Here is a 27,982-nt window from a genome sequence, read left to right on the forward strand (position 1 = left end):
TTAATCATCCATAGGAACATTTATTAGGTCAAGGGAAATCTGAGCGTTATATAGAAGTAAGTGCCCAATGGAATCTGTGAGATACTTGTCCTCGTTACAGCTTTTTCTGGTTGCTCCGAGTTACATTTTTTATTCTATTTTAGAGCCACGTGCAACAGAGTGTCCCAGGCTCAATCCCCGGCCCATGCTGTTATCTGATATCAGTTGGGGTAGTAGCTCGGCTGTTAGAATTGACCCAATGCTTCTGATGGCTGTCCAATGAGTCTGTGCCTGCATGGCCATCGGGTGAAGATAGGGCTGAGCTCGTTTGTGATGCTCCCCACAGTCAAATAGCCCGTCGACCTTCGCTGTCTAGGCTCACGGATGAAGCACTTGGGTGAGGAAAGCAAGGGCACCCATGGAACTGTTCCCCATCATGAGGCAGGAGAGGAGGGGGATAAAACCATGAGCTGAAACAAAGCATTTTAAAAATAAAATCAAAACGTTTTTGGATAACTAAGATTTGCATTGCCAAATACTGGAATTGCAATCACAGATTCAGCAATCCGATTGGATATTTTAAATATAAACAGGCTAATTCTCCAGTGCCAGACTAAGATGCTGCAGGATGTGGTGTCAGACAACATCGTCTGCTCTGTTAAATTATAACAAACTCCGATCACATATCAAGTTTCTCTTGGCTTCCTCTGCCAGCTGTTAATATGATGATTGCAACACTATTGTTACAAGGTTCCCACTGCTTTACTCAATACAGCTGGGTCTTGCCGAAGGCAAGGGGGAGTTTGCCAAGTCATTCTTGGCTTGGGTCGGGACCTCTTTGTCGCGGCAGAGAAAGGAAACCGGCTGCTTGTTGGAATTTTGTGCTTGGATCAAACTCATGTTTGCATCACTTCTTCGCTCCTCCAGGCTGGACCGCGTTACACAGCCTCCTGGCAGCAAACCCATCCCTAACTGCATCATGACACAAGCCTTGGCTGTAAAGTTCAATAACAATGCTTTCATCTGATCCACAGTGACCTGCCTTCGCTTTTGTCTGTTCTGATCCATTATCATTTTGAAATCGTCCACAGACCCCCCTCCCCATGTCGCCACATTACCATTCATTCCTCTGCAGCCTCATCCAGCTCTGCATCTCAGCTCACTCCCTGTGCTGTGCCTGAGCTGCTATGTGTCCACCCACTGTTCCGCTTCATTGTCACCGGCAGAGCCTTCATGGAATTATCTCCTCAACCCCTCACCTCACTTTATCTCCCCATCCTCAAAACTCCTCTCCAAATCTACCTCTTTCACCTCCTCTTCCTCCACCTCCTCTAACTCTTTTCATAATCCCTGCTTGATGGTCCACACTTGTACCCCCTCTCTGTGAAACTCCTTGAGGTGTTTCTTTATGTTGGTGATGCTCTATCAGTGGGTGTGTTAAAATAACACAAAATGTACAATTATTCAAGGAATCTGTTTAGGCACAGCTGCTAACAACAGGTCCCCGAAGGTTAACACCCAATACCCATCCTGAGTCAATGCCTAATGGTGGAATGAGGATTGTGATTTTAGCCGGTGGTGCCTCTCTAACTATATTTGTGTTTTTTGAGCTCATTTACAATAAGATCCACAGGTACAGCCGCTGAGAAACTGCTCTCTTCACATCCTATAAACAACAAAGGCTCGAGGAATAAAAATGTGCAAAGCTTGATAATGCGTGGTGTCCTCTGATGGCATTTGTAGCTTCAGTGGTTGATGGAATAGGGCCAATTTTCCAAATAATTAGAAAAATATGGCATTAATTAAAATGTGTGAATAGGACAACGTCATCCTGCTGAAGATCTCAAAGGCAATCATCCGATAAAACCAGGTAACCATTGTTCCCACTTTCCTCTCCCCATGAATTTTCCACTCTCCACTTTTCAAAGTCACCTTCATTTTCATCCTTTTCAGAGAAGCCAGTCAGAACCATAGCATGGGTCATCAGTGATTCGCCATACATCAGCCTTTCTGCCTTGTCTAAGTTGCTCGGAGAAACTCCAAATAGCAGCTCTCGGTTAAGTATTTTGGGATCGCTGATCCCCAGCTTGCTGCAAAATTGTTTCCCTACGTCGCAGCCAAACCAGTCTGCCTCTCCATCCTTGATGGAGGCAGTGGACATTTGCTTTAACATCTCAATTGGCTGGTTGATGTATAAAGTCTTCCTCGCATTCAACATGCTATTGCCACCACATTACTGTACAGAACTTCAGTGTTGCCTCACTTGTTAGCATTCACACCTCTGGGTCAGAAAGTTGTGGGGTTCAAGCCCCACTCCACAATCTAGGCTGACATTCTAGTGCAATACTGAGGGACTGCTGCAGTGTTGGAAGTGCCATCTTTCAGATTAGATGTCCCTATCCGCCTGTTAAGATCTCCTGGGCAACATTGTTCCCTCAACCAACAGTACCAAAAACAGATGGTGCAGTAATGTGGTGGGTATGACAGCCTTTGCCTTGTCGATCTTCAGTAGGATTGGGATGATGTTGTCCTATTCACACATTTTAACTAATGCCATTTTAAAAAATATTGAGACACCTAGGTGAAGTTCAGGACATCACCAAGGTTTAAAAGAATAGGAGAGAAGACAAAGCAATTTAAGAATGAGTGGTTAGGTGATGTTAAGGTTGTGTTTTAAATATCTGTAGATTGTAGGAGGAAGTGAAAACTGAGGGAGTCGAGGAAGTGAAGACTGAGGGAGTCGAGGAAGTGAAGACTGAGGGAGGCGAGGAAGTGAAGACCGAGGGAGGCGAGGGAAGTGAAGATTGAGGGAGGAGATGAAGTGAAGGCTGAGGGAGGAGAGGTAGTGAAGACTGAGGGAGGCGAGGAAGTGAAGACCGAGGGAGGCGAGGGAAGTGAAGATTGAGGGAGGCAAGGATTATGAATATATTCAAGGTTGAGATAGATAGGTTTTTGGACTCTAGGGGAATCAAGGGATATGGGGATCGGGTGGGAAATTGGAGTTGAGGTCGAAGATCAGCCATGATCTGATTGAATGGTGGAGCAGGCTTGAGGGGCTGAATGGCCTACTCCTGCTCTTATTTCTTATGTTCTTATGTAAGTGAAGACTAAGGGAGTCGAGGAAGTGAAGACTGAGGGAGTTGAGGAAGTGAAGACCGAGGGAGGCGAGGAAGTGAAGACTGAGGGAGTCGAGGAAGTGAAAGCTAAGGGAGGAGAGGTAGTGAAGGCTGAGGGAGGAGAGGTAGTGAAGACTGAGGGAGGAGAGGTAGTGAAGACTGAGGGAGTCGAGGAAGTGAAGGCTGAGGGAGGAGAGGAAGTGAAGACCGAGGGAGGCGAGGAAGTGAAGACTGAGGGAGTCGAGGAAGTGAAAGCTAAGGGAGGAGAGGTAGTGAAGGCTGAGGGAGGAGAGGTAGTGAAGACTGAGGGAGGAGAGGTAGTGAAGACTGAGGGAGTCGAGGAAGTGAAGGCTGAGGGAGGAGAGGAAGTGAAGACCGAGGGAGGCGAGGAAGTGAAGATTGAGGGAGGAGAGGAAGTGAAGGCTGAGGGAGGAGAGGTAGTGAAGACTGAGGGAGGAGAGGAAGTGAACACTGAGCGAGGCGAGGAAGTGAAGACTGAGGGAGGTGAGGCGTTCCACAGTTTTGAGGTTCTGAGAAAGCATGAGTTAGAGCAGGAGGCAGCATGATGAGTCTTCATTTCAACACAATGAGGATGTGGAAAGGAGGAAGAGTGAGTTGGATTGTGCATTTGAGACTAGGAAGAGCAAGAGAAGAAAGTTCAGAGGATAGCTGACCATGGTAGTATTGACAAAATAGAGAGAGACAAAGAGAGTAATTCAAAAGACTGCAATTGAGAAAGAGAAATTGGAGGAAGAGAAGCATTTGTTATCAGACGACAGTACTCCTCATATTTCGCCAATGAATGTGCTCACTTCATTAACTAACACACTATGAAGCAGCTGATCAGCAGTAGGAGAATTGATCATCCCCGACTCATAATTATATGTCACAGAAAGAGAATGGCTTGACTCTCCTCCACATTTATGTGAATATCAGCTAACAACTGACCTCCCATTTGTCCCACTTTGTTGTTTTCACCATTACTCTCCACCTCTATTGATTCTGTTGGATTCTCATATCATTTTTTAAATTTATCAACAGGAATCATTTCCAGATCTGACTATCTGCAGCTAAGGAGTTGGCTGTTTTGCATTCTCTTCATAATTCAACACACTGTAACACCCAGCTGACTGAAATGACGAACAGCAGGGGATCCGCAGATGTATCTCTGCCTTATTCCAATCTCTAACTGACAATGTTCTCCTTCTGCTCTGATGCAGAGCTCAAACTCGATTTTAATCCCCCCAAGACGGGCAGGAGAGGATCCGGGGGATTACAAATTTTAAAATGGGGTATGCTTTCCCAACCTGCCGCGTACGAGCCTGCTGCCATTTTTACAGTGGCGGGTAGCGAGCCGTGCGAGTGTTCCGCCTTAGAGATAATATAGAAACTACCCGTAGGGAGAAACGTTCTCACTGTTAGAAAATGTTTATTGATCTGATGTTTGGCAATGTGTGTAGCTCTTTAACAAGTAGTAGCCTGCCAATAACTTAAGATGTTACTGAAACTGAAAGGCTCATTTGATTCAAGTTGGTTTGCTCAGCACTATACAGAAGAGAGTGCAGCCCAATTATGAATTGAATTTGCTTGCACTATGCCGTGTGGCCTACTCTACTCCCTATCTCTGAAAGCTCCTCCAGCCCTACAACCCTCCACGGTCTCTGCACTCCTCCAATTCTGGCCTCCTGCACATCCCCGATTTTCATTGTTCCACCATTCGCGGTCGTGCCTTCCACTGCCTAGGCCCTAAGCTCTGGAATTCCCTTCCTAAACCTCTCCGCCTCGCTACCCCTCTCTCCTCCTTTAAAACGCTCCTTAAATCTACCTCTTTGACCAAGCTTTTGGTCACCTGTCCTAACATCTCTTCATGTGGCTCAGTGTCAAATGTTGTTTGATAATCGCTCCTGTGACGCACCTTGGGATGTTTTACTATATTAAAGGCGCTATATAAATGCGAGTTGTTGTTGTTGTTGATGATGATGATGATGATGATGATGATGATGATGATAAACCACCTCCTACATTTCAGTAAACTGCTCTATTTTATCCAGCTGTGTCCAGGACTCAAATGACCCAAACGAACAGTAATGTAAAGGAGGTCTAGGGCCTTGCACCATGAAAGAATGGATCAGGAGGCTCCAACAACCCCCTCATATGTGAACGCAATCAAATGCAGCTTATAGTAGTCAATAAACCTTGTAACTGCGTCTGATGTTCAGAGCATTTCCCTATCAGCTAGCTTGGGCAAATAGCTTAATCTGTACATGACCTGAAACCTAGTTTGGCTTTGCGATAATTTATTAACTATTGTGTCTTCAGTCCTGTTAACTGCCACAGGCCTGAAAGCTTTAGCTAAGTAGCTTGTTTTGATCACCTTTGGGAGTCAAAATAAATTTCCCAGAATTTTATTTATTTTTTCCCCCTGAATTGGCCTAGGGTTTTATTTAATCTTTTTTTTTGCCTCTCCAAGGAGCTGCTACTGAGGGGAAGTGTTGGGGATCACCATGCTAGGTGCAACATGGGACAGGCTCGATGGGCCGTCTGGTCTTTTCCAGTTCATCACGTCAAAATCCTGGAACTCCCTTCCTAACAGCACTGTGGGAGAACCGTCACCACACGGACTGCAGCGGTTCAAGAAGGCGGCTCACCACCACCTTCTCGAGGGCAATTAGGGATGGGCAATAAATGCTGGCCTCACCAGCGACGCCCACATCCCGCGAACGAATAAAAAAAAAGTGTAAGTTCTGTAGCTCTTGTTCTAGATTTTTGTTCAATAGGATGTTAAAGGCATAAGAAAGCACAGATTGAGAAAAGGCCATTCAGCCCATCAAACCCGTTCCTCAGACAGATCATGTAAAATCTACCCGTTTAATCTCCTTCCACAGCCCATGTACAATCCTTGCCAACATAGAAAACTACCAAAAGCTGACTGACAGCTCCAAAAACAGCTGAACTGAAATCTTTCACAATGCACGCCTACAATAAGCAGTGCATTCTACATACACAAAACAAGACAACCATCACATCTGTCCCTGTCCCAACCCAACTCAGAAGCAGGCACGAGATTACATGAACAGAGGGTATTCTGATTTAACTATTTTAAATAAACTACTATTATTTTTAAGTAGCTTCAGGAGGGATAAGGGTGAGCCAAAAACATGAATCTCAGCTCCGAGGAGAAACACACCCAAACATTGACCTGCCTTTTACTCATTTAGACGCTGATCAACCTGCTGCATTTCAAACAATTTATAACATGGGCTAGAAATGACTCTTGGTGACAGTAGCAGACAAATGGTGAGCACACTTGTATAACATTGCTCCATTTGTTATTTTAACAAAGGGGTTAACCAATTTGAAACATCAGGCGGTATCCTATCAGTCCATTAAGCATTCATCCATTTCACCAGCAGTAGTTTCTGGCCTTTGTTGATCTTCCGACTGTCAAAAACTAGCCAATAATGAAACACCATGGATGAATAAAGAGATAAGGATAAAATTGAAGGTACGAAAAAGCCATACACTAAGTACATGGACAATAAAGGAGAGAATGAGAAAAGGGAATATGAAGAGGTTAGGAAAGAAGTCAAAAAACAATTAGGAAAGCAAAGAGGAACTCCGAAATTAAATTATTGAGGAATATTAAAAAAAAGTAAAGTATTCTACAGATATATAGATAACAAAAGAAAAATCAGGATAGGAATAGGGTCACTAAGGGATGCACGAGATAAACTCACAGGTAATGACAGCGATATGGCAGAAATATTGAATAGTTACTTTGGGCCTGATTTTAGCAGGCCTGCGGGTTTCCGGCGGGTTGGGTTTCGGGTGCGTGGCCTCCGCGCCCGGTGAAATTAGTGGGTTGCCCGCGCGATCGTAGCAGGAAATCCACTAATGGGATCCAATTACCTGCTCCTCCGGGTTCCGCGCTGCAGGTCTGCGCATCGGGCGGGCTGCAACGATCTGTCAGCTGGAGGCTCTCTAGTTAAAGGGGCAGTCCTCCACTGACAGATGCTGCAACCAATGGAACAAATTACAGCATGGAGCAGCCCAGGGGGAAGGCTGCTCCCAGTTTAATGATGCCTCACCCCAGGTATCATCAGATGGGGTGAGGAGGAGGGGGAGGACAGAGATCTTCCACACGGCGGGCGGGAGGAAGCGGCCTGCCTCTGTCACCAAGAAGGCCTGGCTCGAGGTGGCAGAGGGGGTCACCTGCGCCACCAACATATCGCCCACCTGCATACAGTGCAGGAGGCACTCCAATGACCGCAGTAGGTCAGCCACAGTGAGAACACGTAGTCTTTCCCCTAAACTCTGTCTGCCACAACACTGCCCCCACCCCACATCTCCTTCGGCACCGCCAACACTACTCTGTCACATCACCCCTCATACCCACTCAAACCCCATCCTCATCTTACCTGCACCTACTCACCTCGCCAGTACTCATCCCGCCACTAACACGCAACCCAATCCTCATACAATCTCATGGCTCTATCCCATACTCACCCTCTCGTGCATCTCCCTCATGGCCAGCCTCACTCAACCTGCCACCACCTGTGCTGCAGCCACAGGGCATGCATCACATATGTGCAGTAGGCAGGGTAAGGCAAACGTGTCGTGAGCATGAAGGGAATGCACAAGGGTGTCTGAGGGTTTGCCATGGGTGTTAGCTATATTGAATTTCAGAGCAACAAACATCACACATTATATTGGCACCACCACTGCCATGTCTCCGCGAATCCTGTCCGTTGTGTCCAATAATGCCCGCTCCTGGGTATCACTATGAGGACCCACCACTGATGCCACCCAGTGTGTCACTGCAGAGTAGGTGCAGGTGTATTTGCAGGGCTCTTCCGCGCAGACGACTGAGAGACATCGGCGGTGTACCCGGCTGCACCCTGGAAGGATGCGGAGGAGAAGTTGTGGAGGGCAGTGGTGACTTTGACAGCGACAGGTAAGCAGATGGTGCTGGGGCCAGCCAGGAGCAGCTCGGCATGAAAGAGCCTGCAGATCTCCACGACTACATGTCGAGTGAATCTGCGCCTCCGAGTGCACTGCTGCTCGGAGAGGTCCGGGGAGCTGCGCCTCGGTCTGTGGACCCTGTGGCGAGGGTAGTGCCCTCTGCGATGCATCTCTCTCTGCGGTTGCCCTCCCTCCTGCTGTGCTCCATGTCTCTGCGGCGGACGGCGTGGACTGCGAGGCTGCTGGGGCTGGTCATGCTGTTCGTCCTCCGAGGGTGTCCACGCACCACCCATCTGGCAGGTGTTGGTCTGAGGGGTTGTGCAGGGTAGGTGGGTGGTTCCTCGGACTGGGGCTGCGGTTTCGCGTCGGTCTGTCCTCTGGCTTGGCGGGGGGTGGTGGGGGGCAGGGGTTGCCCTATGTGACGTGGTGGCCGCCTGCGTGGGTGAGGGCTCTCCCCCAACCCCTGTGGAGTGCACCTTGGCAGCTGCCACAGGCTGTTGGCTGCAACACGCCTGGTTGGAGGGAGACTGTTTCCCCCAGTGTGTGAAACACTCTGCGTTGAAGGTAAAATCCCACACTTGCTGTTTTGACAGCTGATTCAGCTCATTTAATGACCTCAACAAGCAAAGTAAATACACTCAAGTGGAACCCTGCTGGCTTTAATTGCCTGCGGGATTCCCACCAGCGGGGGCCGCGCACGCAGCCCCGCACGTCATCGGAGAACCCGGAAGTGGTCGGGATCGTGGCACGATCCGGTCACGTGACTGGATATCGGGATTTTCGGGGCCCCCCCGCTGGAAACCCACAGGAAACCCGACGGTAAAATCGAGCCCTTTGCCTCAATAATCACCAGGGAGACTAACAAGGTGGACATGACTTTAGAAGAAGAGATCAAGAAAAATATAAAGACATTTAAGATAGAAAGGGGGGGAGATAATTGATAAACTAATCAAGCTTAGAGAGGATTAAACCTCTGGTCCGGATGAATTACATCTCTGCATATTAAAAGTTAGGGAAAGCTAGCAGAGGCACTATTATATAGAAAAATCCATTAAAAAAGGGAATAGTGCCAGAGGCAGTTAATGTGATTCCTATATTTAAAAAGGGAGCTAGAATAAGTCCAGCGAACTATAGACCAGCTAGCATAACATTGGTGCTAGGAAAGATAATAGAATCGTTACTCAAAGATGTAATAGAAAAACACCTAGAAACCGAAAATATAATAGTGAGCACAATTTCTAAAGGGAAGCTCATGCTTGACCAACTTTGTTGAATTCTTTGAAGAAGTAACAGAAAGAGTAGACAAGGGTAATACAGTAGATGCAATATATTTGGATTTTTAAAAGGCCTTCGATAAGGTACAGCATAGTAGACTCATGACTAAGGTCAGAGCATGTGGAGTCAGGGGACAAGTAACAGAAGGGAGAGCAAGCTGACTACAAAACAGAAAACAGGGAGTAGGGATTAAAAGGTAGTTATTCACACTGGCAAAAAGTGGGAAGTGGTGTTCTACAAGGAGTTGGGACCACTGTTGTTCACAATTTACATAAACGATTTGGACTTGGGAATCGGATGTACAATTTCAAAATTTGGAGATAACACCAAAGTGGGGGGTATAGTAAATACTGAGGAAGACTGTGACAAAATACAAAAAGACATTAATAAACTTGCAGAATGGGCATGTAATTGGCAAATGAATTTCATATATGTGAGGTAATATATTTTGGTAGGAAGAATAAGGAGATCACATACTGCTTGCACAATAAGAGTCTAAATGGGGTAGAGGAGCAAAGCGATCTAGGGGTACAATGTATTACAGCATGTATTATAAGATATGTACTGGGTTTAAATTGTAATATTGGAATCATATTGTGTAAGATTTGTGTTGTATTGGTTTGAATTGTGTCACCTTGAAATTGTGATATGCTTAAATTTTATGAAGTAAAGTATATTTTGAAATTTAAAAAAAGTCCAGAGGTACAGATACACAAATCACTAAAAGTAATGACACAGGTTAATAAGGCCATAAAAAAAGCAAACCAAGCACTTGGGTTCATTTCTAGAGGGATAGAATTGAAAAGCAGAGCAGTTATGTGAAAATTGTATCGAACTTTGGTTAGACCACATTTGGAGCACTGTGCACAGTTCTGATCTCCATATTATAAAAATGATATAGAGGCACTGGAGAAGGTACAAAAAAGATTCACAAGGATGTTACCAGAACTGAGAGGATATACTTATCAGGAAAGGCTGAGGGGTGACCTGATAGAGGCCTTTAAGATTATGAAAGGGTTTGTAAGGGTAGACGTAGAGATGATGTTTCCACTTGTGGGGGAGACCAAAACTAGGGGCCATAAATATAAAATAGTCACCAATAAATCCAGAGAGTGGTGAGAATGTGGAACTCGTTACCACAAGGAGTAGTTGAGGCGATTAACATAGATGCATTTAAGGGGAAGCTAGACAAGCACATGAGGGAGAAAGGAATAGAAGGAAATGCTGATAGGGTTAGATGAAGAGGGGTGGGAGGAGGCTCGTGTGCAGCATAAATGCTGGCATAGACCAGTTGGGCCGATTGGCCTGTTTCTGTGCTATGGACTCGATGCAATTCTTTGTGAAAAAAAAAGGTTTATTTTCAGCCTCTGGAAAAAAAAATTGCAGATGATAATTATTAAAAGATGTTAAAAATGAACAAAAACACGGTTATATGAATGGTGGTGAATTTTGTGCTTTCAGGTGGACCTAATTGCCTGCAGTCTGGGGTTTGCAATCTATTATATTCTTATTGATTGTTAATGTCACTCTTCGCATTTGGTCGCTCAGAAACATGCCGCTCACTCCTGATTACCATACAGTGACAAAGGGACCTCACTGAAAACCACTTTACAGTCACAAAATATAGCTGGGCACTTGCACCTCATTGCAAACGGGCCAGCTGTCCACATAATATACTGTAGTGGCAGAGGGTAGTAAAATCCTTAATATGGGGATAGGGTTAATTGAAGTTGGGTGGGAGAAGGCTTGTGTGGAGCATAAAGACAGGCATGGACCAGTTGGGCCGAATGGCCTGTTTCTATGCTGTAAATTCTATGTAATTCTATGTAATGGGGATCTCAGTTTAATTCTTTATAGTAAGTAAAACTCATCATCATTCCAAACCCACTCCCTCTTTTATTTCTAAGCCCTGGCAATTCAGCAAGTACATGCTCAAATGAAGCCTGTTACTGTATTCACAGCTGGAACAGCCGCCTTATCTCAAAAAAAAGCATCTGCAAATAGTTTTGGAGAAAATAAATCTTCATGTAAGCCAACTGTCAGGCATGCTCCAGAAAGTTCCTTTGAGGAAAATGATTTTTTTTTAAAAGCTGCATTTTAGCAGTTTGCTTGTTATATATAACTTCAAGAATAAACACTAAACAAACACACCTGTAGTTGCATCTCTCAGAGGCCATCAGTTCATCTGAAAACATTTCCACCTCTAGTTCATTCAAAACTAACAATGATGCCTCTAGCCCTCAGTCCCACCATCCAACCAATCTGATAGGTTGACTCCAACAATTTCCACTCCCAGTGAAAAGAGCTGACTCTCTTATAAAACTCTGAAAAGCTGACACTTGGGTTAAAACACTTACTGTCAGCTTATAACTGCTAGCATGTGTAAAAACTTACCCTATTGTGAACTCTGGGTCTACCCATTTAATCTCCTTCCACAGCACATGTACACTCTACCCTATCATAGCCTCTACCCCACCCATTTAATCTCCCATTGGAAAGAACTATATAATTACTCTCTGATCCCCAAAGGGTATCAAAGAAAACTGCACAATATTCACCTTCCCACATATTTCCACTATTCAGCCCTGGCTGCTGCTCTCCACAGACAAGATGCCGTAACAAAAATTATAGAACTGGTAAACATTCTAAGTTTAGTCATCGTTTCCAACAAATATTATGAAAAACCAGTTGATAAATCAGTGAATAATTTACAATAGTGAACCAAATCAATTCTACCAGATGATGCAGGCGATCCTGACACCTTCATGCACCAAGTTGATTTCTAGGGCTTCCCTAGATCACGGGAGTGAGATTCTCAACTTAACCTCAATTCACATGCTTTTGACATGAGGTAGTGCCCAATCCTGTCCTCCGTTAAAGAGTTAAATCAGACTTTAAGCTATTCAACAACGGAGGGCATCGTCCAAATTCTACACATGGGTATCTTCCAGCAGGGGTCGGAGGATAAAGGACAGGAGTGGGAGGTCAGGCTGATGTTTGCCCATTTGTAGCCCGGGCACCAAGGCTAATTGTAGCATTGTAACTGTAGCTGCCCCATCTGAGATCAGCAAACTCAGCACAGTTCAGGAATTAGGCCTGTGGTCTGTATGGCTCAGTGCCACACATGCCCGGGGGGGTGGGAGAGGGAGCTTGTATCAGTTGTCTTATATCTCTGTAACTTCCTCCATCCCTACAGCCCTCCGAGATCTCTGCGATCCTCCAATTCTTGCCTCTTGCGCATCCCCAATTTTCATCGCTCCACCATTGGCGGCCATGCCTTCAGCTGCCTCGGCCCTGAGCTCTGGAATTCTGTCACTAAACCTCTCGGCCTCTCTACCTCTCTCTCCTCCTTTAAGACGCTCCTCAAAATCTACCTCTTTGACCAAGCTCACCTGTCCTAATATATTCTTATGTGGCTCGGTGTCAAATTTAGTTTGATAATCGCTCCTGTGAAATGCCTCGGGATATTTCACTATATAAAGGCACTATATAAATCCAAGTTGTTGTTGTTGATGTCGTCGTCACTGTCGTCGTCAACGTGACTCACGAGGGAAAAGCCAGTCGGACTCTGCTCTGACAGGTGTTCAGCTCAAAAACATGAACAGAAATCTGAAAGAGTACTGAATTATAAATAACCAAAGATTGCAGGTTGTGATCTCAACGCTATGATCAGGTATTATTTTAAATCACTTGAGCTTTTGTTTTCAGCTCCACATCATTTAGGTCTCTTGCCTATACCGATGCCTTACATTTCCTCCCACGTCCCGACTATTTATAATTGCTTCATGCTTCACCTTAAGGCCCACTCTCTACTGCTCAAATAATGACACAATTGTGCACACTGTCTCTTAATCTCTCGACATTTAGAGAGCTTGTGTACCGAGAGCTGCAGGTATAACACAGGCACTGGCAGTTCTCTGGTACTGGAACAGGTGGCCAATCTCACTGTGTGAACCGAGGCAGTAAGTGGGCTATTCCACCATTACAGGTGTTAAATGTGGACCCCGAACACCAGTCTTCTCCCATTGTCCACACATGCGTGCTTTCCATCAGGAGTCATTAGGTAATGATCGGCTGGCGGGAACCCTGGCTAATTCTTCCCCTTCCCTCTCACAGGGATGCTGAGGCTAATTGTACGACCCCAACTGCTGCTCTGGCTGAGGTCAGCGAGCTCAGCACAGACCGCCTGGCCTGAATGGTTCAGCGCATTTGCCCACTGAGGCACAACGGCAGCAGATTCAGCCACCTTCGGGCCAGCTTACCGTATTTCTCCACTGGCGCTTACTAAACACACCCGATATCCCTTGAAAACTTCCCAAATGAGTGTTTCTTTCTCCTTCTGGAACAAAGAAACCACATTTCTACGAGGATTTGGACATTCTACCTGATGGGTATGATGGTTCAGAGCAGGAGGCTCCCAGGTTTGATTCCTGGTCTGTAGTGGATGAGTTGGTAGCGCTAGGGGCAGTAAGATTGACCACAGGACCCCTGGACTAACGAGGGGAACAGATAATCATTCAGAGCTCCCACACCTGATTGTTAACCTGTGACCCCTGCTAGAAAGTGTACGGTGCCGAGTTCAAATAAGGACAGGATCGGGTTTGGTTGTGATGCTCCCCTTGGCCTGCTAACACTCACTGCCTAGGTTCACAGATTGGGTAGGGTCACTTGACTGAGGTTGCTGGTACTCGAGGGACCTGTTCTCACTGAGAATCAGCAGCTGCAGGGCAAGAGGATGGAAAATTGGAGGACAAAAAAAAAACATTCAAAAAGCGAGGGGAGAAAAGAACATCTCAATAAATTGCTTTAAGTGTAGACCGTCAGTCACCACTTGTCACCTTGGTGACGCCTCCACCTCCAGTACAGTGTGTAACACAAAAACATTAAACCCACTTCAAAATAAGATTTTTAAAAAATCTGTGGATGTGCCCTCCACGGCCCACACAGTTTCCATCACAGCCGGTTTGCGACAAACAGCTGGCAGGCTGATGGCAATAACAATGTAAGGAAGAATCTTACATGGAGTTGGCCAGGGCTGACTTCATCTCAGCAGGCCGCCAATTAAATGTGCCTTTCGGCACCTGGTGTAAATACTGAGCCATACAGACCATTCTGCAGTCTGCTCTCAGCCGGGTAAATAGCAGGAGCTCTATAGCCGGCTTCAGCACCGCTGGTTCTAGGGAAGCAGGACACCAGCCAGATTCCGCTCCTGATCAGGGTCCAGAGACCTCCCCTCCTCCTCCCCCTACCCTACCAGATCCCCCACCACCACCACCGCTGACCCCACCCCACCGCTACTGGAAAGTGCACGTCCAAATGTCAGGCGAGGAGTGGATCAGGGTTGGATGTGATGCCTGCTACAGTCGAATATCTTGCAGTCTAGGCTCATACATAATGAATGGCTACTCAAGTACTAGAGGGTGTCCAGTGTTCATGAAACTGCATCTTAGCAAAAGTCAATGCCCGGTGAAGTTGGGAGAAGATTGGGGAAACAAAATAGATTTTTCTTTGTCCCAAAGGGTGTGTACATCATAGACTGACTGTTAGTGAGTTTAAAACCCATGGTCACAAGCCATTCGCTATTGACTGTACAAACATTCACAACACACACACACACGGACTAAGAAAACATTATTGATTGGGTCCGAGTAAACAACACAATGCTTGCAAGCTGAATTGTTACAGATTGCATCGGGACACAGCACCCTGCCTGAAAATTCATTGCAAAGCACCGTACAGAGGGCTCGGCTGCCGATTCCTCACGGATTGTATCAGACCAGTTTACAGACTGTGGCACTAGCCTGTGTCATCATTACTGATTATGCACAGATTGCTCCAAACTTTGCCTGCTTGCTGCATACTGATTTGGATCAAGCACTGGGGAGAACTGGCTTAAGTGGCCCGAGTATCTTTTGTTGTTGTTGTATGTACTGTGCCCGCATCCTGTCTCTTTTACATTCGCCACAGGAGACACACAGGGGATTTATTTTTATGCTTTGAACTAAGAAACAAACAGCAAAGTCTTGTGTACAAAAGCTGCACAGACGTGTGGAATTTAAGCCATACAAATGGAATCAGTTGTCCCGATGGCTGAGTGGGTGAAGGAGCTGCCATACGGAGCAGGAGGTTCAGGTTTCAATTTGGTTTGTGCTGAGGTAACTGAGCTGTGATTGAAGTGGGGGGGGGGGGCGATTGGCCTCAGTACCCCAGGGTTAGGAAGGGGAAAAGCAGCCAGGGTTCCTGTTCCTGATCGCCATTCAGTGACTGGGTTAAAAGAGTAGGCACATGTATTCGTTGGGTGTTCACAGGACCGGGCCTTGGTGCGATGCCTGTGACAAAAAAAAAGCATTCTTGTCTAAACTAGGCATGGTTTTGGCTTCTTTCATTCTGTCATGGTACATGAAGCGTTAATAGCTGGCTTCAATCACAGAAATCATAACTTGATAGAATTCCTACAGATTTCAGTTGGTTTGTCTGCATCTGATGTCGGTGACAGGGGCCAAACCACTCAATTCAAATGCAAACATCTTGTGGAATTTGTTCAAATATATGTTTGATAGAAATCTTTTTTTAAATTGAACAGTTATTTAAATTAACATCACTGTCACATAACACTGGCAAAGCCAACATTTATTAACCATTCCTCGTTGCCCTGAAAAGGTGGTGGTGGGCCGCCTTCTTAAACTGCTGGCAGCGATTTGATACAACTGAGAAGCTTGTTAGGCCAATACAAAAAGCAGTTAAGAGTCAACCACATTGGTGTGGGACTGGAATCACATATAGGCCCAGACCAGGTCAGGGTGGCAGGTTTCCTTCTCTAAAGGACATTAGTGAACCATTTGGGTTTTTACAACAATCTGACCGCTTCATGCTCACTTTTACTGATAACCAAGTTTTTATTTCCAGATCATTTTTAAACTGAATTCAAATTCTCAGGACTGCCATGGTGGGATTTGAGCTCACATTCTCTGGATTACTAGACCGCTGACATAACCTACCCACTCTTTAAGTGACTGGGATCTCCTCCCAGCAGCAGCGTTCCAGTGAAGTGGGATTTTCGCCCGACCACCTGACACTGCTGGAACCCCAATTCTGTTTCCTGGGTGGTTAAGGATAGAGGGTGGGGTCCTGGTGGGATTCCTTCACCAAGAGGGGTGCCTGTCGCTGCGATGGTGCAAAATCCCCGCGCCAGAAGGGCGAGGACCGCCATGAAAGTGGCAGAAGAGCCTTGAGGATCTGACCGGCTGTCCCACTGAAGGCCTTCAGCAGCTAAGCGTTGGGGGGTGGAATGGAAGGAGAGAATGTCGCTACGAGGTCCTCTCCCTCCATGGGGGGGGGGGGGGGGGGCAACTCAGTGTTGTTACCAGCGCTTCCTGGGGCCTATCACCGCCTTCTACATGGGAGCTCCAGAAAGCATCACCAACACCGGCAAACTGGGGAGGGAGATTCACCAGGGACCTAGGCCCCGTCCCCCGCCGCCGTTTACCGGGAAGGAGAGGCCAGTGGCAGTCCTGGCGGAAGCCGTGTGGTGAGATGGGCGTAGGCCACACTGTCGACATTTCTCTTTATTGACTGCTGCCATTTCGGGCGGGATTGCAGTGGAGAATCCTGACGCCTGCTTTAAATTTACCTTTCACTAATTTCCCTTCAGGTTAAAGCGCCCACTCAATCTACAGAGGAATTTTCTGCACTGTTTGAGAACCTTCGCGCAAACCTGGATTAAAAATAGATTTTGAACCGGTGCAAATTGGTTCAGAAATGCTAAAAATGTGGCACATCGAAAATTGTGTCCCCAGTTCCGCTCCTGTGATGTGACCCCTCCCCCATACTCACTGATCCATTCTACATTAATAAACAGGACTGACCAAAATCCTGCTACTCAGTGCCTGCTGCGATTGATGACCCCAATTTTATTTGACACCAAGTAAATAAGCATCATAAAATGTCTGATGAAAGGTCATCGACCTGAAACCTTAACTCTGTTTTTCTTTTTCCACAGATGCTGCCTAGCCTGCTGAGTGTTTTCCAGCATTTTCTGTTTTTTATATCGTAAAATGTCTCTCTGGCTTCCCACAAATTGTTCACTGACTGAATTCTGCACGGTGTGTGCTTAAACCCCTTGGAACTTCATTCAAAACGTAGACTTGGAATGGGAGACGGTAAAATCCATTTATCTGCAAATCAGGAATTGAGATGCAGCACATTTGGGTTACCATGACACCGCTGTACACTGAAAACTACGGGAGAAGGTCTCACCCCCGACTCAGGATGCAAGCTGATTTGAATTGTTTTCGTTTACCTTTCCCATTTTGTTCCCTTATTTCTCAAAGATGCTAACACTCAGTGGTTTACAGTGCCAGGCCTACTCAAGTAGTCATCCTCCATGTGTGAACCTAGGCTGCCAACAGGACTTTTGAGCCTCACCCAATACCCCAGATGTCGGGCGATGCTCGCCATGGTCGAAGAGCTTGCCAACACTCACTAAGTAGGTGCACACATGATTAATGGCTACTTTGGCAAGGTGGAGGAGAGCAGCTGGAACTTTACTCACGCAAGTGTCCGCGGCGTCAGTACAGCAGGGGAGAAGGGTGAGAGAAACAAAAGCAATCATGCTGTGTGCTCTGGATTGTCACACGCACGTGGAGTACGGCCATCAGGGTGAACATTCTGCTCGTGTGCTCCTCGTGCACAGAGCTGGATGGTGCACCTTTCTTGTAGGCAGAGGTGGCGGCCGAGGAAAGAAAGACTTGCATTTATATAGCGCCTCTCACAACCTCAGGACGTCACAAAGTGTTTTACAGCCAATGAAGTACTTTTGAAGTTTAGTCACTGTTGTAATGTAGGAAACACAGCAGCCAATTTGTGCACAGCAAGATCCCACAAACATCAATGTGATACCTGGCCAAATAATCGGTTTCAGTGATGTTGGTTGAGGGATAAGTATTGGCCAGGACACCGGGAAGAACACCCCTGCTCTTCTTTGAAATAGTGCAGCGGGATCTTTTATGTCCACCTGAGAGGGCAGACGGGGCCTCGGTTTAATATCTCATCTGAAAGACGGCACCTCTGTCAGAGCAGCACTCCCTCGGTACTGCACTGGGAGTGTCAGCCTAGATTTTGTGCTCAAGTTGAGAGTGGCATTTGAACTCACAACCTTCTGACTCAGAGGTGAGAGTGCAACCACTGAGCCGAGGCCGACATCTAGGGCACGACCTCGAGCCGGGAAGGGAGTGGGGGAGATAATTTTCAGGTGCGAAACCCAGAAGGTAAATTGTGGGTCGCGATCATGAGGTCGACAAATTATATTTCCGGGTTTTGCGCCCGGCAGCCTGCCTGATTGATAGGCTGGCGGGCTGTGGGGCGGGAAGGCCTGCGATAGCAGACCACAGCCAGGGATTGGAGGGAGGGAAGGAGGGAAGGATCATGGGCCGGGGAGGACATCAGAGGGCCGGGCAGAAGATCGCAGGCCAGGAGGTGGAGATTGGAGGGTCGGGGAGAAGATCGAGGGGGGGGGGGGGGCGGGGAGAAGACCAGGGTGGGGGACGGGGAAATTGGAGGGGTGGGGAGCAGATCAGGGTGGGGGGGGCCGGGGAGAAGACCGGGGTGGGGGGGGGCGAGGAGATTGGAGGGGTGGGGAGCAGATCGGGGGGGGGACCGGGGAGAAGACTGGGTGGGGGGCAGGAAGAAGACCGGGGGTGGGGGGGCGGGGAGATTGGAGGGGTGGGGAGCAGATCGCAGGCCAGGAGGTGAAGATCGGGGGAGGTTTGATGCTGGGACTTGGAGGTCAGAGGTCGCTTGAAAAGGTTAGAGATCGGAAGACAAGATCGGAGGTCGCTGGAGGTCGGTTGAAGAGTCAGAGGTAGATGGGAAGCCACCATCTGGGGGAAGTCCACCTGGGGGGGGGTGGGGGGGGCGCCCGATCACGGGGGTCCTGTCGGCCGTGTGAGCTTGGTGGGCCTGGAAGAAGCACTCCTGTTCCTCCGGGCCCACGAGCAGTGCAGCAACGGCACTCACCTCATGGATTTGGCCCTTCCCACCTGCTTTCACCTGACGTGAATCGGAAGCAATGGGAAGCCTGAACAGGTAAGATTAAATTCATTTAAGTTTTCCAATATACAAAATATTAAGTACCTCATGGATCTCAATGAGGTACATTGCCCATTTAAGTATCGGCCCACTGGCTTTAAGTGGGGGCGGGATTTCCTGGTTTCTGTTGTCTACACGCAGACAAACCTGCCTGGGTTAAACCCAGAAGTGGGCATGTTGGAGCCAGGATCTGGTCCCACTCCAGAAAGTTAATATTTTAACCTCCCACCCGTTCTTGAGGTTAAAATTATCCCCCTATTATCAAACACTGGATCAAGCTTCTGAGCTGAGGTGCTTTCCTGCTGCTAGGGGGGTTTTCTCAGTGAGGTTTGCGGCCATGGAAAGGGGTTAGCCCTGCAGCCGCTCCCCACCACCTCCACCGTTCCTTTTCCTTCAATAAAGGCAGGTACCATGGACTGCCACATAAAGAAGATATTGTGGCCAATTCCTGGTTAACAGTCATTAATGTGTCTAATGATGTTTCTGTGGTCAGAAACTGCTTGAATACCAATTGAGTGCAAACCTTTGCTGTTCTTTTAGAACATGGCATTGATTATGAGAATCCCTGATGTCCACACAGCTGCCCTCTACAATGCCCTGCCCTCGAGAGTAACCTGCTCCCCAACGAAAGCTGTGTGTGCCCTGTTCACCCGATGCCTCTATTCCACGGGGAGAGGGATGAAGGTGTCTGATGCTTGCTTGTCAACGTGCACACTGCAGACTGCCTGCTGCAGTCCCCTGGACGCTCGCCCTCCACTATTTTGCCATTGTCTGGTTATGGACTTGGCAAAGGTTGTCCGTGGATTTGGGAATGAGACACAAATGGGGCTCCGAATGGGAAGGGAACTGGATTGGGTTGTGTTGAGTCTGTAATTTTCCCAGTTCCGATTACTCATTGAGTTGCTGTCATTTCCACTCAGCACTGCCACAAGTTCAAACCTTATGAGTGCAGGGTTGCCAACTCTGACTGGATGTATTCCTGGAGGTTTCATCATATGACCTCCTTCCTTCAACTCCCCCGCCCCCACGCTCCCCCCATTGGTCACCCAACATGTCCATTCAAGGCGCAACGCCAACTGTAGAGTGAATAGACTCTTCATTACCCGATTGGATGATTCTTGACTGTCAGTCAAACAGCCTTTTCTTTCATCACCAACATTTTCATAACTAATAAACAAAAGTGTTGAAAGAAAATTATTTATTTTAATGCCACAATGATTTTTCTCCTGGGTTGTTCCCAGCAATGTTCTGGAGATTAATCTTCAATTCCTGGGGACTCCCGGGCAATCGTGGAGGGTTGACAACCCTATTTGAGTGGCACACACCTTCAAACTAGTCCGCTGGGTGGCATAACCCGCGATTGTGTTTTGTATTGCTATCTTTGTGATTTCCTGCTAATGAAATGGTGACAAGGTCAATTCTGTGAATCACTTCAGCAGAGTAACCACTTAAAACCCAATCCTAAAACCCCTTTTATCTAATATCTATCGTTCAGCAGACCAGTTGAAGGACCAAAGTCCATTGCACAGAACTGCGCCAGGAGTGAACAAAAGAGGGAAGACGAGGTAAATCAGGAAGCCAAGCTTGGGTATTAAAAGTCTGTAGGTTGTAGGAGGAAGAGAAGTCTGAGGGAAGTAAGGAGTTCCAGTTTATAGGCCATAGATGAATTAGAGTAGGAGAAGGTGCAATAAGTCCTGATTTCAATACAGAGAGGATGTAGGGAGGAGGAAGAGCATGTGGGATGTAATATTACATCAACAATCCCAGGTTAGATGCAAAGCTTCCATGACACTGTCCAAGGAAGCACCCCCAGGTCAGGTGCAGCACCAATTAGATGCAGAGTAAAGCTCCATCTATGCTGTACCATCAAGCACTCCCAGATATGCTGCAGGATTGTTTAGATTCAGAGTAAAGTTCTCTCTGCACCGCCATATCAAGAAATCCAAGGAAGGGTACAGCACAGATCAGATGCAGAGTAAAGCTCTCTCTCCACTGCCTCCTTAATGTGCCTCAGTGTCAGCTTCAGAAGACTGTCCTACACTACACCATTTTTCCAATACGTTCACCAGACATCCTGTGGCCTCTCAGTGAGAAAGACTATTTAGTGCCAAACATGGGGCAGTTTTATACTAAGGACCCTTGCCCTGCTAGGAATCAAATTACTCAAATTAATTTTATGCAGGGCTCTCATTTCCTGCAGGATCACCTGTTTCAAAGCTTAAGCCATAGCAAGAAAGGAGTAAGGCACAGGCTGACACCTCCTCCCTCTGTGTGGTGTATGGACACCCCTCTTTATAACCCAGAGCAACTTGGACACAGTTCCTTCAACATTCACCGTTCGTTATTTTTCACCAAAAATAAAAGGCTAATATTAAAGATTGATGTGATTGGAGAGCACTTATTAGAGAGGGGGGGGTAGCAAATCCTTTATGTTAATTGGGCTGCTTCTGATGTTGAGCAGGGTGAGTGTGAGGGATGAATTTAGGAAAATTAGTTTGACAGCAGGGAGTCCACAATTTACATTCCAAAATGACTGTGTGTTATAATGGGACAATAACTACAGCTTTCAGAGCAGCGCAGACAAGGACAGCCTGACTGATGTGTTTATTCACGAGAGAAACCCCATTTACACCGTAATGAGAGCGGGTGTGGGCCGGGGGGGGGGATGTTCTGTAGAGCCAGGCTGTGTGAAAACCACATTCATGCTCTGTGCAATGATAGCCAGGACAAGACGGCAGCCGTCAAACATTTATAGGGGCACAGTAGTGTAGTGGTTTTGATACTGGACTAGTAATCCAGAGACCTGACAAGAGAACGTGACTTCAAATCCCACCATAGCAGTTTGAGAATTTGAATTGCTTAAAAAAGCTGGTATCAGTTAAAGTGACCATGAAGCTGTCAGTTTGTGTTAAAAACCCAACTGGTTCACTAATGTCCTTTAGGGAAGGAAACCTGTCTTCACGAGTCTGGCCTATATGTGAGTCCAGTTCCACACCAATGTGGTTGATTCTTAACTACCCCCTGAAGTGGCCCAGCAAGCCACTCAGTTGTATCCAGGGCAAGTAGGGATGGGCAAGAAATGATGCCCACATCGCGAGGATGAATTTAAAAATAAACAGGTAGTGGTCATTTACCTTCACCAATGCCAGAGTTCTGTCCGTAAAGGCAGCTGGTGGCTCCTACCCCCAGAGTTATTTATATTATAGCCCCCGTGTTGAGTGTTGAGTGACTAAAACAGCAAATTTAAGATTAAGTGTACTGGTCCCACTTAGTAAAGTTATTACTTGTACACTCCTGTAAGTTCCTCCCCCCACCCAAGTGTGCTACACACTAAATCCTCTGGGCAAAATTTTATGTGCTAGTAACCTGCTCAGATTTGGGGGAGGGACTCCCATGACAAAATTCGACACAGGCCGCCATCTGAGCTGCCGGCATGGAAAAGCCTGTGCCATGAGTTGACCTAACACCAGCTGTGCCATGGGCTGACCTAACACCAGCTGTGCCATGGGCTGACCTAACACCAGCCGTGCCATGGGCTGACCTAACACCAGCTGTGCCATGGGCTGATTTAACACCAGCTGTGCCATGGGCTGACCTAACACCAGCTGTGCCATGGGCTGACCTAACACCAGCCGTGCCATGGGCTGACCTAACACCAGCTGTGCCATGGGCTGATTTAACACCAGCTGTGCCATGGGATGACCTAACACCAGCTGTGCCATGTGCTGACCTAACACCAGCTGTGCCATGGGCTGATTTAACACCAGCTGTGCCATGGGCTGACCTAACACCAGCTGTGCCATGGGCTGACTCAACACCAGCTGTGCCAGGGGCTGACTCAACACCAGCTGTGCCAGGGGCTGACCTAACACCAGCTGTGCCATGGGCTGATTTAACACCAGCTGTGCCATGGGCTGACTCAACACCAGCTGTGCCATGGGCTGACCTAACACCAGCTGTGCCATGGGCTGACCTAACACCAGCTGTGCCATGGTCTGACTCAACACCAGCTGTGCCATGGTCTGACTCAACACCAGTAGGCTCCAGCAGCTGGGAAAGCTGATCTTTTCCTCTTGTCAATTTTCTCCACTTCTCTCCCGAAGGTACTAACTTCACAGGGATGACAAATCGGAATATTTTCTAAACGGCGAGAGGCTAGGAGCTGTGGAAGAGCAAAAGGATTTAAGATCAAGTGGTGCTTCAATTGTACAGAGCTTTGGTCAGACTCTATCTGGAATACTGCGTTCAGTTTTGGGCACCGCACCCCAGGAACGATATATTGGCCTTGGAGGGGCTGCAGCACCGATTCACCAGAATGATGCCAAGGCTAAAAGGGTTAAATTATGAGGACAAATTGCATTAACTTGGTTTGTATTCCCTTGAGTTTAGAAGGTTGAGAGGTGACCTAATTGAGGTGATTAAAATGATAAAGGGATTCGATAGGGTAGATATAGAGAAACTATTTCCTCTGGTGGGGGAATCCAGAACAAGGGGAACAATCTTAAAATTAGAACTAGGAGTGAAATCAGGAAGTCCTTTTTCACATAAAGGGTAGTGGAAATCTGGAACTACCGAGACTGAGATCGACAGATTTTTATTAGATAAGAGTGTCAAGGGATATGGATCAAAGTTGGGTAAATGGAGTTGTGGTACAGATCAGCCATGATCTGATTGAATGGCGGAATAGGCTCCAAGGAGTGAATGGCCAACTCCTGTTCCTATGTTTCCATGGGCAAAGTATGCCCTCCAGTACCTCAGCTAAGTGGCAGGTGTGAGTCTTGACCACGAGTGTCATCAGGCTGTTCAATGGCAGGAGACACCCCAGCCAAGCCCAATCCTCTCCTCACCCAATGTGCGCACACCCTCTTTCCAGCAGGGGCCCCTAGAACATTGACCAGGAGCAAGATCCTTAGCTGATTTTTAAATTCTCCTCAATCAAGGGGTGCTGAGGCCAATTGTAGTGTTCTTACCACCACCGACATGGCTGGGATCAGCTAACTCGTCACAATCTGAGACCTTCTGGCTCTGCATGGCTCCATACCACACTGGGTATTGCCTTTCATAGAATCACAGAATTTACAGCACAGAGGGAGGCCATGCGGCCCGTCGTGCCTGTGCTAGCTCTTTTAAAGTGATGTTACAGTCTCCGTCTCAATAGCCACATGGTAAATCATTCCATATTCTAATAACCTCCAGTGTGAAAAAAAATCTTCTAACCTCCCACTTCGTTCTTCCATTGATAGTCCTCGGTCTATGTCCCTTGTTACTAATTTGCCAACTAGTCGGAGCAACCTTTAATTATTTACCCTCTCAAACCCGTTCATAATTTTATAAATCACGATTAGATTCCCCTTAACCTTCTCTGTTCCACTGAATAAAGCCCCAATTTTTCAAGCCCTTTTTAAAATATAACTAGAATCTCTCATTCCTGGTGTCATTGTAATGAAACCAGCAGAACCTGGGGAGTGCAACCAGTTTGGGCTTTATCCCCATCCTACATGATCCAACATTTGGAAGACAACTTTTATATTTTAATCCTTTACTCTCTGCCTGAAGTGCTGTGCACTGGTCCTTAAATTCACACCGTCACTGCCTGTGTAATAAAATGGGCGAAGGTGCTGAATGAATGCAGAAAAACAATCTCTAGTCCAAGCATAGAACCGAATTCCCTTTTCCTCCCACTACAACAACTTGCATTTATATAGCGCCTTTAACGTGTAAAAACGTTCCAAGGCACTTCACAGGAGCGCTTTCAGACAAAATTTGACATCGAGCCGCTTAATGAGATATTAGGACAGATGACCAAAATCTTGGTCAAAGAGGTAGGTTTTAAGGAACGGCTTAAGGAAGGAGAGAGAGGTAGAGAGGCGGAGCAGGAAGGCCCAATTCTACCTGAACATTTCCTACTAACAGATTTCAGGCCTTTTCATGTCAAGTGGACGTGCTGAAGGACACATTTCCAATTCGCAACACCTTTTGTGCTGGCACCACAATGGGCACAGATGGAAATTGGATGCCAACTGCATTCTTAATCCAATTATGGGCTCCCCGGGGCTCAGCTCTTTTGACAGTGCAGACATTTCCACACAGGAGCTGTTTAGCAGATGGTTGTGTGAGGGCAGCAGCTCTACCCCTGCTCTCTGATTGCTAAGCAACAATCTGATCCTGCCCATTTCTATCAGTGACTCCCCACAATGGGAAAGGTTTGCTTGCAATTAAGTTAAAATAAATTGCATTTATGTAACACCTGATTATGTCTGTCAGAAAGAGCCCAAAGCACTTCATATACAATGATTTCATATACAGTGAATTACTTTCAAGTGTTCTTATGGGCCAGTTCATCTGTTTTCTGGTGGTGTTTTTTGGAGAAGAAATGTTGGCCAGGACACCAGGAAAACTCCCTGTTCTTTGAATAGTGCCAAGGAATCTTTTGCATCCATCTGAACCACGTCACAAGGCTCCCAGTTTGACATCGGGAAGAACTCCTTGCTTTTCTTTAGAGAGTGCCATAGGATTTTTTTTTTAAGTCCTGCTGAACTAGCAGACAGAGCCTTAGTTTAATGTCTCATCTGAAAGACGGCACCTCCGACGGTGCAGCACTCCCTACACTGGAGTGTTAGCCTAGATTATGGGCTGAGGTCTTGGAGTGGAGCTTGAAACCACAACCTTCTGACTCGGAGGGAAGCGTGGCCCAGCTGAGCCAAATGGAATGTAAGACCAGAATGTCTCAGTACAAATAAAAGGTGTCAGTTTAAGTCCTGGTCTGTGCTGAATCAGTTGATCTCAACCAAGCAGTAGGTGGTGCACTAAAATTGGCCTCCATGCCCCTGGGGTTAGGGAGAGGTGAAAAATCAGTTAGGGCCCCCCCCGCTTCAGTGGCCCACAAGTGACTGTCAGGTGTGGACACTACGCACCTTGGCCGTGATGCTCTCAATAGCCCGCCAACTTCCTAGGGTCGACTTTAACCCTTCCTGTTCAGGGTGAATGGTGGGGGCGGGGGTTAAAATTGGGTTTGGGAACTTCCTCCAACATCCCCGAACCATTTACGGCGGCCGCCATTTTAACTGGTGACTTTCTGGCTTTGGGAAAGACGCCCGCCCCAGACGGGCGGAAGCCCAATTTTAATGGCGAAGTCGCGGTCCAATGATGTCACTCAGACGTACACGCCATCTTAACCACGGGCCGACTAAGAGTTGCGCAGTCTCAGACCCACCACAAAAGCAGGCAGCACCGTGGCCACAAGAGCCCCAAGTAAGTTTTTAAAAAAATAATTTCTTAAAGTTTCCTTGCGAGGCCCCATAAGTAGACATTCGGCCTGCCCTGCCCCGGGCTCTACCTCTCCTCCTCCGACCGCAATTGTTCCCTCCCCCCCCCCCCACCTCTTCCTGACATACGGAAATGGACTGCCTGCCAGCACGTGATTTCCCGCTTCTGTTCCCACCCGTTGGCTTCCACGTCATTCCCAGTGGCTTCAGGCGGGAGTCAGTGTCGGGAGATGCGAATGAGGCCCAGGAGATTTTAACTCCAGGGGAACCAGACAGATCTCCACCCAATTCGGCCCCTGCATCCCCCCCCCCCCCCCCCACTGATTCCCACATCTTTCTGCAACCCCCCCCCCGATTCCCACAGCCCCACCCCAGCCAATTCCTGCACCCTCATGCTCCCCCATTCCCGCACCCTCCCCAATTCCCGTACCCTTAACCCCCCATTTCCTGCACCTCCACCCCTCTGACAAGGCCGAATGGGTCTTTGCTCCGTTTTCCTTTTCACTGTGTCCTGGGGAATGCCAATAATCCACCTGTTTATTTACAGCACTCTGACAACATGCACTTCGCACTGATTAATGTGGCGTCCTTTGGGCAGCTAAAGAGCCAGCACTGCTAACTGAATTTTAACTTCCCACCCCCGCGGAAACTAGATGGGGGGGTGGGGGGATGGTAGTTCAAATAGGCCGGGGGATTTACCCTTTCCTTTCCGGTCCCGATCTGACCGACTGTAACTTTAATCCCTGTCAGTGGTGTCCTCTTTAAATATGCAGGCCGGGCTCTGATGGGTCCCTGGTGGCGGCCTCTTGCCCAATTCCAATCTGCTCGAATTCCCACACCCGCCCGCCAGCCAGGTACCGATTCCTGCCGGGTTCGGGTGGGAGTCCGATCTTACATGTAAATGGGGCCCGGGAGCTAAACTCTCTCTGGGACTCAGCATATGAGCTTGTCGTTTGCCCTGCCCCCCGCCCCATCCATACACTGACCTTGACCAGTTAAAATCGAGGGCTCTATTTCGACCTGGTTTTCCTTCAATTTTCTCCGGTCCTGTCCTAAAGGTGTTAACTTGTGCTGAGGTACAGTTCCATAGCATTGGCTGCTCTCCAGCCCCTTGCCTACGAGGTCAATTTTGTAAGCCTAGGCAATGGCTCCCAATGAACTATTGAACCATGGAGCTCGACACATCCTGTTCAAATCCTAAAACATTTGCACACTGTCCAGCAATTGGATTGCAATCAGGAGCAGGAATCCTGAGTGATTTCCTTCCCTTCCCTAACCTAGGAGGCCAGTTACAGCCCT

General features: G+C 47.4%; 1 protein-coding gene and 1 long non-coding RNA gene across 5 annotated transcripts in view; both read right to left on the bottom strand.

The window, feature by feature from the left end:
* Nucleotides 1–27,876, bottom strand: LOC137301145 (uncharacterized). The gene is made up of 2 exons (XR_010958231.1): nucleotides 27,670–27,876; nucleotides 1–449 (listed from the first exon to the last, which is right to left on the bottom strand). It is a non-coding gene; the product is annotated as an uncharacterized lncRNA (long non-coding RNA).
* LOC137301143 (kazrin-like) overlaps nucleotides 1–27,982 on the bottom strand; it is a 656,751-nt gene that overhangs the window by 309,496 nt on the left and 319,273 nt on the right. The window lies entirely within an intron of this gene.

The sequence above is a fragment of the Heptranchias perlo genome, chromosome 32 (genome assembly GCF_035084215.1).
Source record: "Heptranchias perlo isolate sHepPer1 chromosome 32, sHepPer1.hap1, whole genome shotgun sequence".
In the NCBI taxonomy this organism is placed as follows: domain Eukaryota; kingdom Metazoa; phylum Chordata; class Chondrichthyes; order Hexanchiformes; family Hexanchidae; genus Heptranchias; species Heptranchias perlo.